The following is a 12,315-nucleotide window of genomic DNA, read 5'->3' on the forward strand; positions in this document are numbered from 1 at the left end:
CATGGAACATAACAGAGCTGACCACCTCACTGTGGAAGCAGGACATAAACAGTTAAGTATGCTACTAGAAATAAAGTTATAAATTGTGATAAATGCCACAGAAACTCATATTCAGGGGAATGACCAGAGAGATTGAATGAAAAGTGTGAACGTGCTCCTGGTCCAAAGGCCAGGGATGCCTTTCCCTGTGTTCTCAGGCACTGCGGGATTGTTCTGGGCCTGTTCTCGGTCACTGGCCAGGCCCTCCCCACTGGACCACTGCCATCTTTCTTTCAATCTTGCCCTCGGATGTTGGCTCAGTCTTGCTGATGGGGTGCCCTTCTGTCTCTGAGGGTAACTTTGCTCTAAGTTCTCAGGGAGCACGTCCTTGAGGCAACCAGCACCCTCCGCACTTACAATCCCGTAATGCGATGGTGAGATGCTGATCACATCCCGTCCCAGGGAAATACTCAGGGGGCTGGAAGAGGCCTCCCCCTTCTCTCCATGGCTGACACGAGCCTGTTCCGAGTGGCATCCAGACTCACAGACAGAAGTGAGAATCCTGGGTCACCAGTGGTGAGGAGCTGGCGATTTCAGAGAAGACAGCAGGGCGAGGTCCATGGAAGTGCTTGGAAGGGCATCAGAGAGTGGGAAGACAAGAAAGGAGGAACCACAAGGAGGGGATTCCCGGACAGCCGACCAGGGACACTTTTGCTATGCTGGAAAGAAGGAGCCTACTTACTCTGCTACTACGAAAAGCACCCCATCTTCTGGGAACACAGGGAACCATCTAGTAGAGGGGCCCGGCTGACCTAAGTCTGTCTGTCTCTCAGCAGCCCAAAGTCCTTCTTGGGAAGGTGATTCAAATAAGAACAGTCTTTTCTGAGAGCCAACTCTGTCTATTTCCCCCAGAGAGTGAAATGGGCAGGCATCTGTCTGTTCTTGCCTTGAGAGGTCCCCGCCTAGCTGGTCAGACAAGGCTACTCACAGGAAATGGATAGCACTAAGATGGGGTTGAAGCAGCTGCCCCAGGGCTGGGGGGGGGGGGGGGTGAAGAGACAGAATGAGTTGCAGTCCCATCCTCTGAGCTGGAGGGCCTGGTGGTGAGAGCTTAGCCCGGCCTAGTGCCCCAGCTCTCTCACGGACAAGCTGTGTGACTATGAGCCATTACTTCAACTCTCCAGATGCCTGTATCTTCTCTCTCTTCAAAATGGGGATAAAAATGAGCCATAATGCCTGAGGATTTACATGAGGTGATCAGCCCAGCACTGGGCAGGTACAAAACCTCAGAAAGTGTTGGCTTCTATAAGAACGATTATTACCCTGATTCAGAGAAGAGAGAGAGAGAACCTGGGGGAAGTTTTGTGGAACAGACAGAACGAGGCCCTTAAGAGAAGAGTAAAACTTGCATCCATGGAAAAGATGGTAGGAGTGGGGGAAACTGAGGCAGGAGTTCAGGATGGGTGGGTGGATGTGGTAGCTGGAGACGAGAAGCCCACCTGGCTAGAGCACAAAGATGGGGCTGGGGAGACGAAGGTCATCCAAGAGGAGATGAGGGATGAGGCTAGGTAGTTGATGGGGAGTGAACTTGGGCCTTGAACCTCTGTCTACACAGCGCTTAAGCACCTCAGCAAGGATAAGGTCCGGATGATTTGCTGAAGGGCTCCTTGAAAGTGTTACCTCTCACTTCCTGAGATCACCCAGCTCCTTCTGATGAATTCACAGAGAGCTGCTGTTTTGGAAAGATCATTGCGTGGAGTCTAAGGGAGACTCAAGTTCTGGTCCTAGCTCGGCCTCTAACTGGACTAGTGATGACACCGTCCTACCCTTGGTTCCTGGGACCCACTCTCCTTATCTGTAACATGGGAGTGCGGCAATACCTCGTCTTTCAAGCTCCTGCAGCTTGGTGAGCTCTGCAAAACCCACCCAGCTCCTAAGCTCGCTGCTCCTGTTTCAAGGATTTGTGGGGACAAATCTCCAGGTATTTTATTTGCTTGGAGTTCACGGAGAGGTTGCTATGAGCGGATCCTTGCAATCTTGCTTACTTTTTACATCGGAAAATTAACAAGGCTACCGTTGTTGTTGTCAGTTCTGAATTCCAAGGCTTCTGGTGTTTTTTTTTTTAAACCTCTTTAAATGCAAATGGCTCCTGAGGAACCCACAGGCTGCTGTGGGGCTGGGAGGAAGCCTTGGTCTTCCAGTAGGTGGATGTGGCTGGAATGCTGGCTCAGCCACTCACCATCCAACCTGATCTGAGTGGGATCCTTCAGCTCCCTGAGCCTCCACTTCCTGGGGCCTGAGATAAGGTTGAGGTTCCTTAGAGGGCAAAGTGAAGGGCATATGGGGTGTCAGCACCATGATGATCTTCTTTCTTGTCTCACTTTTCATCAAAGTGTTGAACTTGGCCACCACAACAGTCTTGTCAGCCAAAGCAGTTACTACTGTCTCTGTGTCTCCGTTTCCAGGTTGGGAAACTGAGGCTCAGAAAGGGGAAGTGAATCTACCAAAGCCACATAGCAGTGGCAAAGCTGGGATAAGAAAGCCACAGCTCGTCTCCTTTGGACTACAATGGCGCCTGTGTGAACCTGCGCCTCCGCGACCACTGTGAATGGGGACAGAATTTAACCATCCTTGACTCAGAGGCCTTGGGTGAGGCCAGGCTCGTCTTCACAGTGGGCTATTCTGGGTTATCTGTGCTGCTGGGAAACCCCTGGAGGGCCCTCCTGGTTGCAGCTCTCCAGCCGGGGCTGGGCGCAAGAGCCCCCCACCCCCACTCCCCACCCCCGCCATCAATGACCATGGCACAGGAAGGCAAGGCAAGGCCCTGTGGCTGTTGACCACAATCACCAGCAGGCCCCCGATTCCAGTAGCTGTCCCGGAAGCTGCAAGCCAGGGCTGTAATTTCCAGGTTGGGCCTGGACCAAGAGCAACCCCACTGCTGAATCAGTCACTCAATCGGTCCTATCTTATTTCTTGGCTTTCTGGCTGGGAGGCTTTGCCTCCAGGAAGTGGCGCACGGGAGCCAGCCTTCTGCCTGGCACACCTGGGGATGCTGGCTGGCTTCCTTCTAGCCTCCTCACCGACGCTGTCTGGCTCCCCGCAGCTCTCGTGGGGAGGAACCCGGGCCTCTCACTCCTCACCCCTCACCCCCAGCCTCCCTCATCAATTGCAGACCTTTCTGACTCCACCCTTCTGGCTGAATCATGCATTTCTTCTCCCCAAAGGGCCCCAGCTGGGGTTTCTGCCAGACAATCTGAAAATCCATGCAGATAAGTGCAGGGGACTTTCCCACAAAAAATGGGAAAATGGCCCAGAAATTAAAGAACTTGCCTCCCTTCTTCACCCTCCTCCATCCCTCTCCATTTTGCAAAATGCCTGAGCTCAGCCAAAGAGGGTATGGCTCTTAGAAAGGGAAAGCAGGGGACTGCTTGCAACTTCCAGGGCCCATTTTGTTCTCAATTGGGCCAGTGAGCTGAGCATCCTTTCCTGAACCCCAGGGCCCTGCAGCGGAGGTTGAGGATGTGGGCTGGTGAAGGGCTGGTATTCATTCTTAAAAGACCTTAGTGTTTGTTCCCTTTATCTCTGCTCATGAGGGCTCTGGGCCACGCAGTCATCTCCAGACAGGACTATCTGCATCGCTGCAGGTCTTGTCTCATTCCCACAGGAAGCCAGAGTCCCCTCTCTGAAATGTAAATGTGCTAAACTCCTCTGGGTCCCCCCTCTTTAAAACCAGTCAATGGTTCCTTACTGCTTTTGGGGAATTGCCATTTTCACACTCCAAAGCCTTCTCTGGTCTTCCCACTTACCCTCTGGTTTTTCACTTTTGTCATTGCCCAGGCCACACCAGCCAGCCTTCAATTCCCTGGTGGCCACACACCCTCCCACTGCAGGACCTTTGTGTATGCTGTTCTGGAGTGCTGTTCTTTGTCTGTTTCCTGACAACTCTTGCTTATCCTCATACCTCAGTCCCTGTGTCTCCAGGCCCAGCTCAATCCAGTCAGAGTACCCCCTCCTAGCTCTGCAGACTTCCCCATCACAGCAGAGTCATGGTGCATGGTACGTTTGTCTTTGTGGCTATTTGGTTAATAGACTTTAACCAAATGTCTCTCCTCCATGAGAGTGGGGAGCTTGTCTGATTTCACTCACCCCTGTATCCTCCTCAGTGCCTAGTGCCCTGCTTGGCACAGGGCAAGTGTCCACAGTATTTGTAGAGTGGGGGAAGCAACAACTAAATTTTCCTGGTGCCAAACTCCTATAGCCCAGGAGCTCTGGGTGGAAGTCTCAAAAGGTTCAGAGAAACTTATGATCGATTTGAGGCCTCTGGATGGTTCAGTCCATTTGTAAACATGGGAAAGACACAGATGTGTGTTCTCAGAAAGTGTGTGTGTGTGTATGTGTGCACATGCCTGTAATCGAATCCAATGTAGTTATGTGCAGACATAATCCCATGGCCCAAACTGCTGTCAGCACAGAAGTCCCTCCTACCTCTGAAGCCCATGCTGTCCTTCATAAGACAAGTCCTCAAATATTAACATCAGTTTCCTTTAAAAATTATCCCTCAGCCTATCCTGGTCTTCAGCTTTGTCAACAACCTCACGTTCCTGGCTATGTGTCTGTCTGTCCTTTCAGATTTCATATATGCCCTTTCCCAGCTGTGGCTCTGTCTGAGGCCGCCATATTGGGTTTATCAATCAACACCCCCAATCTCTTTTGTGTCAGATCTTATCTGACTGCACTCAGCTGAATTTTCATTTGCTATAATAAACTCTACGATGTAGTCTCTCATATTTTGTGAGATGTGAGAGCCAATTGCCTCTAAGTTGTCCCAGGAGATTGTGAAAAATGCAGATTCTGGGCTTCATCCCAGACCTACTAAAACCAAGCCCCCGAGTAAAGGGTTCAGGAATAACATTTTAAGCAAACTTCTCTGGAATTAGGATGCACAGTTAAAATTAAAAAGCACAGTTCTGAGGAAAATGGACAACCAGCGAGCAGAAGTGGGATGCCTTGCACATTCTAATGCTCTCACTCCCCAAGTGGATTTATCTAAAAAAGGGTGGGATTCTCAATAGGGTTTGTGCTGGGGAGGACAGAAGTGTTGTTGTTTTTTTTTTCTTTGACGAGAGAATGCTGTTTAGCATGTAATAGAACGTTCCTTTCCTGGGGCTTTAGTAATACAATTTCTGGAGCTACTAAGGTTTCCAAAACTGCCTCAGAAACTGATGAACTGAGCTAGCTCCAAATTCACTGGCCCGTTGCTCAAACATACTATGCATTTCTTTGTGTTCAATAGTATTTATTGAGTGCCTACTTGTGCCTGACACTGGGAATACTTTGGTGAAGAAAACAGACCAACACCCTGTCCTCATAAACTTACTTTCTCCCAGGAAAGGAATAAGTTCACAGGAACACAGAAGAAAGGGGACAACAGCAGCTGGTGAGTGATGTTCTCTCTCTTTTGAAGGGACAATATGCAGCGAGATGTGGGCTGGAGACATAACAGATAAAGATGACCCATGAAGGGGTCATAAAGGGGATGCCCAAGGGTTGAAGATGGATGGAGGATATGGGGACTCTGAAGATGTTTAGGGACAGTGTCAAGATCAGATTGGATCTTGGGTCAGACTAGAGGGGGCCAGGACCCATGCAGTAGACTGACAGCCTGTAGACAGATAGTAGCTATAGACTGGATATATGGGAAGAAGAAGAGGGAAGTGAATATCAAGGTGAGGAAATATGAGCCTGATAATTTGGAAAGTGAGCTATAATGCTGGGTATACAGAGAGTTGAAGTTTCAATGTGGGTCCAGGCAAACTAGACAGGGCTGGGAAGCCTCTGAGCAGAAAATTTGTAGGTTTGGCTCATCCCTATGTGATTCCATGTCTCTGAACATGGGGAACTGGCCCTTCTCCTGACAAATGGGACATGACAGAGTGGAGGGCCTGGCTCCAGTGCTCCCCAGAGACACAAGTGAAACTTGTGTACTGAGCATCTGACCAGGGCAAGGGATATAAGGTGCAGACTCACATATATACGTGCACACACACACATGCACGTACACACTCACACACGTGCAAATAGTCACCCTCCTTCCTTTGTTACACCAAGATTGTTCAGTGTTGGGTGGGGGTGAGGTCTGTGCTACAAAGGCTGTGGGGGGCGTTGGTTATGGCATCCAAAGCATAGCAGTTAAAAGAGGGGAGAAGATGGGCTGCTTTCTGCCATCTGAGCCAAAGATCTGTGACAGTCTTGTGCTGCTGGTTCAGCTCTCCACGTCTCCCAGTCCGCAACTGAACTTTTCAGAGTGAGGTAGTAATAATAGTATCAACGAAGGCAAGAGCTCTTCAAATAGCACCCAGTTGGCGTTGGTCCTCCTGCAGAATGGGAAACACGTTTTTGAGGTCAGATTTTTTATAGTCGGGAAGTCATTTTAACCAAAGCAACTAGCCTAGGGCTGTGTCATTTTGACAATATAGTTTCATGTTCATTATATGTTCTTAGTGTCATCTTTCCCTCCATGCTTCGATAAATATTTATCTTGTAGCGCTATGTCCCAGGAACTGTCCTAGATGCTCAGAGGGAAAGAGGACGGGCCCGGGCCCTCTTGGAGCTCATGCTCTAATGTAAGATCAGGCCTGGCCAGCATGGAGATTTTGCAGGGGCCAAAAGGGCTGGGAGTCCATACTGAACTTTCTGGATGTGCAGCGTTTCCTCCACTCACGCATAAGAGGCTGCTGGGCTGTTGCCACCGTCACCCAGAGAGAATGAAGTCATGAGTGTGCAGAGAGCTGAGTCCCGCACTGTCTGTTCTCAAAGACCAGATGCTGCTACTTCCTGCACCCTCCTTCCCTCAGGAGACTTCTCCCTGCTTCCTGCACTGCGATTCCCGGTACTCCACAGGATAGACGGGAGGGAGCTCCACTTTGGGCTGTGGCCAACTTCCTGGGGAGACATCAATGCAATCCCATGGGTCTGGGTCTGTGTGTAAGGCAGCGCTCACGCCCTAACTCCACTTCCCGTTCCCCGCTCCCGTCCCCGGCTGCCTTCCAGTCTGCCCAGCCTGGGAAATCTGGTCAGCCAATTCCATTCATTGATGCCTCCAGCCATGTGCTGAGCAGCGCGCTGGGCACTGGGGACACAGAAACAGAGGAACCAACATACCCAGTATGCGTGGAGCAGACACATGGTCGTTTGACGGAGTTAGAGCAGGGGCCCTAGGAGGCCGGAGCTGGGGACACCAAACCCTGAAGGAGATGTGCCCAGACCTAAACTGATTCCATCTTCTCCTTAGGGAAGTCCCCAGTACAGGCCCACCACAGTATCCCAGAGCCTAGTACAGAGCCTGGCGCATAGTAGCTGCTCGCTTAATTTTTGTTGAGTAAATAACCAACTACAGCCAAGCACTAAACATGGGGGGAGGTCTTGCCTCTCTAGTGCCCTAGCTTATATGGTCAAGCTGTAGTTCCCCCTCCTCTTCCACTGCTTCAGGGCTGGAGGATCACGTTATTAGTGACTGCTGACTGGCAGAGCGGATTACTCTCAAGGGGGGTGGACAGTGGAGCTAATGCAGGTGAAGCTTCAGGGCCCCCACTGGGCACTTCCAAGGCTCGGTGTTCTTTGCTAGGGGTGCAGGTTGTCTGTAAGCCTGTGTCAGCTCCGTCCCCCAGCCTTAGAGCTCCCCTGGGAGGTGCCATTGGGAGTGTGAACCCCATTCTGAAAGCCCATGGAGCACTAAGCTGCAGACTTTACCATTACCCTGCTCCGTGGATACCTGTCCAGCAGGTAGGGGTGATGGTGATGAATGGGCTGAGCTGGGCCAGGTGCCCAGGCATGACCCTTGGGCATGAAGCAGCAGGTAAGCAAGAAATTTCAGGGAAAGATGGGCAAGAAACTTAAGGGGAAGTTTTATGTGTGATATTATAGTAAAAAGCTACGAAGCCAACTTTTCCAAATGATCAATAGCTCGAACACATTTTGATAACCTATGTCAGAGGGAGAACTGAATTACCTTTCTTTCCTCTCTTTAGAAAAGGATTTTATAAAATCCTTTTTATGTAAGGAGGTAATCAAAGAGGATGCAGTCAGAAATGTTAAAATACCAGGGAAAAAAGTATCCCCATCCTTGAGGAGTGGAAGGTTGCCAGTTATTAGCAGTAACAAAACGTTGTGATATTCTTCCAGATCTGGTGATGTTTATGTTATTTGCCATATTTTAAAATTTCTCATTTGTGATTTCTAATTCTGAAAAAATTCACTTTTATGCCTGATTTTATATTTGTATTTCGTGTGTTTTTTTCTTGGAGGGTCTCCCCCGGCCCAAATTGTGTAAGATTCAGGATCCGCACAACGCGGATACGTCTGTATGGTTCTTGACATATGCTCATTATCATTGCTGTAGTCATTGTCTGTTCTTTAAATGTAGGTGTTTAATAAACACCCTCGAACCTACCACCCAATACCAGAAAATAGAGGACTGGTGAATTATTTCCCCCATCCCATTTTTCTGCCTCCCCCTGCTGAGATAATCAGTGTTCTGAAATTTGTATTCATGATTTTCTTACTTAAAAAATGTATTTACCCAATATATGTGTTTAGCTTTAGTGTGGCTTTTTTAAAAAGCTTTATTAAAGTGCTGTTTCTGTATTTCTGTTTGTGTTTGTGGATTAAAGTGTCGATAGAGTAAAGAGGTCAGTTCTCCCGAAATTAATATAGAGTTTTAATGCAATTCCTACCAAAAGCTCAGGTAGGTACTTTGTAGATGTAGATCATATAGAAAGACAAAAGAACTAGAAAAGCTTAAATAATTTTAAAAAGAAAAATAAGGGGCACCTGGGTGACTCAGTCCTCTAAGCGTCCGACTCTTGATCTCAGCTCAGGTCTTGATCTCAGGGTCATGAGTTCAAGCCCCATATTGGGCTCCACGCTGAGTATGGAGCCTACTTTAAAAGAAGAAGAAGAAGAAAAAAGAAGGAAAAATAAATTGGGAGAAATCAGTCTATATAATGTCAAGACTTACTAAATAGCCACAGCAATCAGGATCGTGTGGTATTGGTACAGGGTTAGACACTTAGATCAATAAAACAGATAGGGGGCGCCTGGGTGGCTCAGTGGGTTAAAGCCTCTGCCTTTAGCTCAGGTCATGATCCCAGGGATCGATATGGGATCAAGACCCACATAGGGCTCTCTGCTCAGCAGGGAGCCTGCTCCCCCGCCCCCGCTCTCTCTCTGCCTGCCTCTCTGCCTACTTGTGATCTCTGTCTGTCAAATAAATAAATAAAATCTTTTTAAAAAAACCAGAAAACTCAGAAATAGACCCACGCAATGTATCTAACCTATTTTTCACAAAGGTGCAAAAGCAATTTAACAGAAAAAAGTGGCTTTTTCAGCAAACGGTGCTGGTATAATTGTACAACCATAGGCAGAAAAATGAACCTGATCCAAATCTCACACCTTGTACAAAATTAATCCAAAATGAATGAGAGACTTTAATATAAAGCACAAAACTATAAAACTTTCAGAAAAAAAAAACAGAGAGGAAAAATCTTCATGATGTAAGGCTAGACAGAGTTCTTAGACGTGACACCAAGGGAACAAGCCATAAAAGGAAAAATTTGTAAGTTGGGCCTCATCAAAATTAAAAATTTTTATTTTGACAAATACCTTGTTGCACCCTGTGGATAGAAAACAAGCTACAGACAGAAGGAAAATATTTGCAAACCGCATAACTGACAAAGGGCTAGTATTTAGAATATCTAATGAGTTCCCAAAACTCAACAGTAAAAAATTCAGACAATCCAATTAGGGAAAGGGTGAGAGATGTGCCCAGACATTTCACACGAAGGATATGCTGATGATAAATAAGCATGCAAAGAGATGTTCATCATGATTAGCCGTTAAGGGAAAGCAAATTGAAATTTATGATGAGATGTCACGGGACTCAGGATGGTTTAATTAAAAAATGGTGTCAGTGCGCAGAGACTAGGTCACTCTCATTGCTGGTGGGGATGGAGGAAGGTACAGCTACTGGGGAAAGAAGTTCGGCAATTTCTTTAAAGACCAAACATGCAACTACCATAGGACCCAGCAATCACATCTCCTGGCCAGAGAAATGAAGACTTTTATGTTCCCATAGAAACCTGCACATGAACCTTAAGAAGAGTTTTATTTGTAATAGCCCAAACCTGGAACCAGCAGAGCCGCCCTTTGACAGGTGAATGGTTAAGCAAACGGTGCTACGTCCACACCCTAGCATGCTACCCAGCAATAAAAGGAAATGAGCTATTGATGTGAGCAGACACTGTGTCTAATCTCCAGAAATCGAGCTGAGTGAGAAAAGCCAATCCCCAAAGGTTACATGCTGTAAGATTGCATTTCTATGACATTCTTTAAATGACAAAATTATGGAAAGAGAGAACTTGCGGCTCTCCAGTGGTTGCCAGAGTTAAGGAGGAAATGGGGACAGGAAAGAGGAGTATGTGGCTGTCAAGGGCACCATGGAAGATCCTTGTGGGAATGATCTGTCTTTAGATTGTATCAATGTCAGTATCCTGGTTGTGATACTGTATCAATGTCAGTATCCTGGCTGTGATACTGTCAAATGGTTTTAGAAGGTGTTGCATGGGGGAAACTGGGTACACTGGTTCTCACACTAGCAAATGAATCTGCAATTAGTCTACATGTCTTGCAGTTTTCTGGGGCCAGGGGAAAAGAAGTATTGGTCAAAGTAATTAGAAAAGTTAAAGGTGCCCTACAGATTTCACAGTTGCCATGGCTGCTGATGTTGACCGTGACAGTGCCTCTGGTACTTGCTAAATACTGTGGATCGCAAAGGCTCTGGTGTAAAGGAACCAACCCTTGGCATCAAGACAAAAGACCTGGGTTCAAATCTCAACTTTACCACTTACTAAGCCCTTGACCTCTGGCAGGTCATTTGTGGCTCAGCCCTTTACTCTGCCCTGATCCTCCCCTCACTCCCTGTGCTTCAGATAGGGCTAACCCGTCCTTGCTGGCCGAAAGTGGGCACATAGGTGAGGTCTGGCGGTTCAAGGACTCATCACCGGAGCCAAAACAATTGCTTGTGGTGTCAGGCTGTGACCAAGGCAGGACCTATCAGAGTCTTCCTTACACTTTCTTTTTCTTTCTTTTTTTCCCTAAGAGCTATGAAAAAGGGCACTTTCCTTCCTCTGGGACCATGACTCTAAGAATGACACAGGAAGTGCACCTGGGAGAAGCAATAACCTGATATTGTTAGAGTTCCTAGATCCAGCCAGACCTGAAGCCAGATGCAATAAATATCCTTTTTTACTTATGCTAATTGGAATGAGGTTTCTATCACTGGCACTTGAAAAAGGACCACGATTATAATTTCATTTAGCTACTTGGAGCCTGTTTTATTATCTATGTATAGATAAATATATTTATTTATCTATTTTACAAGTAGATGTAATAATAATAATAAAATCTCACCAATGTACTTAAAGAGATCGTGTACATAAGTCTTTGTCCCTCTTCTCCATCCTTAAGCAGTTGATTAACTTGGATAGAGCCCTAGAGAAATTTAAAACAGAATACGCTAAAAAGTCATAATTAAAGGGGCCTTAGAGGTCATCCAGAACAATCATTTCAAACTTTAATTTTTTTTAGCCCTCCTTTTGATTTCCTAGCTCTTGTTTGTTTGTTTTACAATGAGGATGATATAACCACTTTTTATTTATTTTTTTTTTAGCACATGGTCTAGTTGGGAGGATAAAATAGCTTGATACATATCGAAGCATTTTGCACAAAATGGAAGAAAATTGTCATTATCTTACAAGGAACTTGTGGTCTGGCAACAGAGATAAGGAATACTCCAAGCATCTTCTAGGCAGAGGTTCTGAGAACACAGTGTGCACGAGAATAACCTGAGGAGTAGGGTGTGCCGACCTTTTCCTCCTTACGAACCTCGGGTCATTCTGGTGTCCTGGTCTGAGATCTTTGTGCCAGTGACTAGAGAAGAGGATGAGAGCATGATGAAAGGGAACATTTAAATGCTTGCTGCTGATCACCAGAGAAGGGGTCTGTAGGAAAGTGCAGAAGACAGAGCTCATCTGAATCCAGGATGGGCTCCTGGAAGCAGGGCTTCAAAGGGGGCTTCTCCCAGAAGCAGACTCCAAAGCAAAGAGTCAGTGCCATGGGCTGGTCAAGGGTGTGCTCCCATGGAGAACTGGTAAGGCAGTGGACCAGGGGAAGAGACAAAGTTGGCTCAGTTGCAGGTGGAAACCTGGTCGCAGGGGGGCTCTGAAGTGTGAATTACACCTCTGTCCTCCCACATGACCAGTCATTGGCTGTGGGGCCAGA

Source organism: Meles meles, chromosome 6 (genome assembly GCF_922984935.1).
Source record: "Meles meles chromosome 6, mMelMel3.1 paternal haplotype, whole genome shotgun sequence".
NCBI classification, from domain to species: Eukaryota; Metazoa; Chordata; class Mammalia; order Carnivora; family Mustelidae; genus Meles; species Meles meles.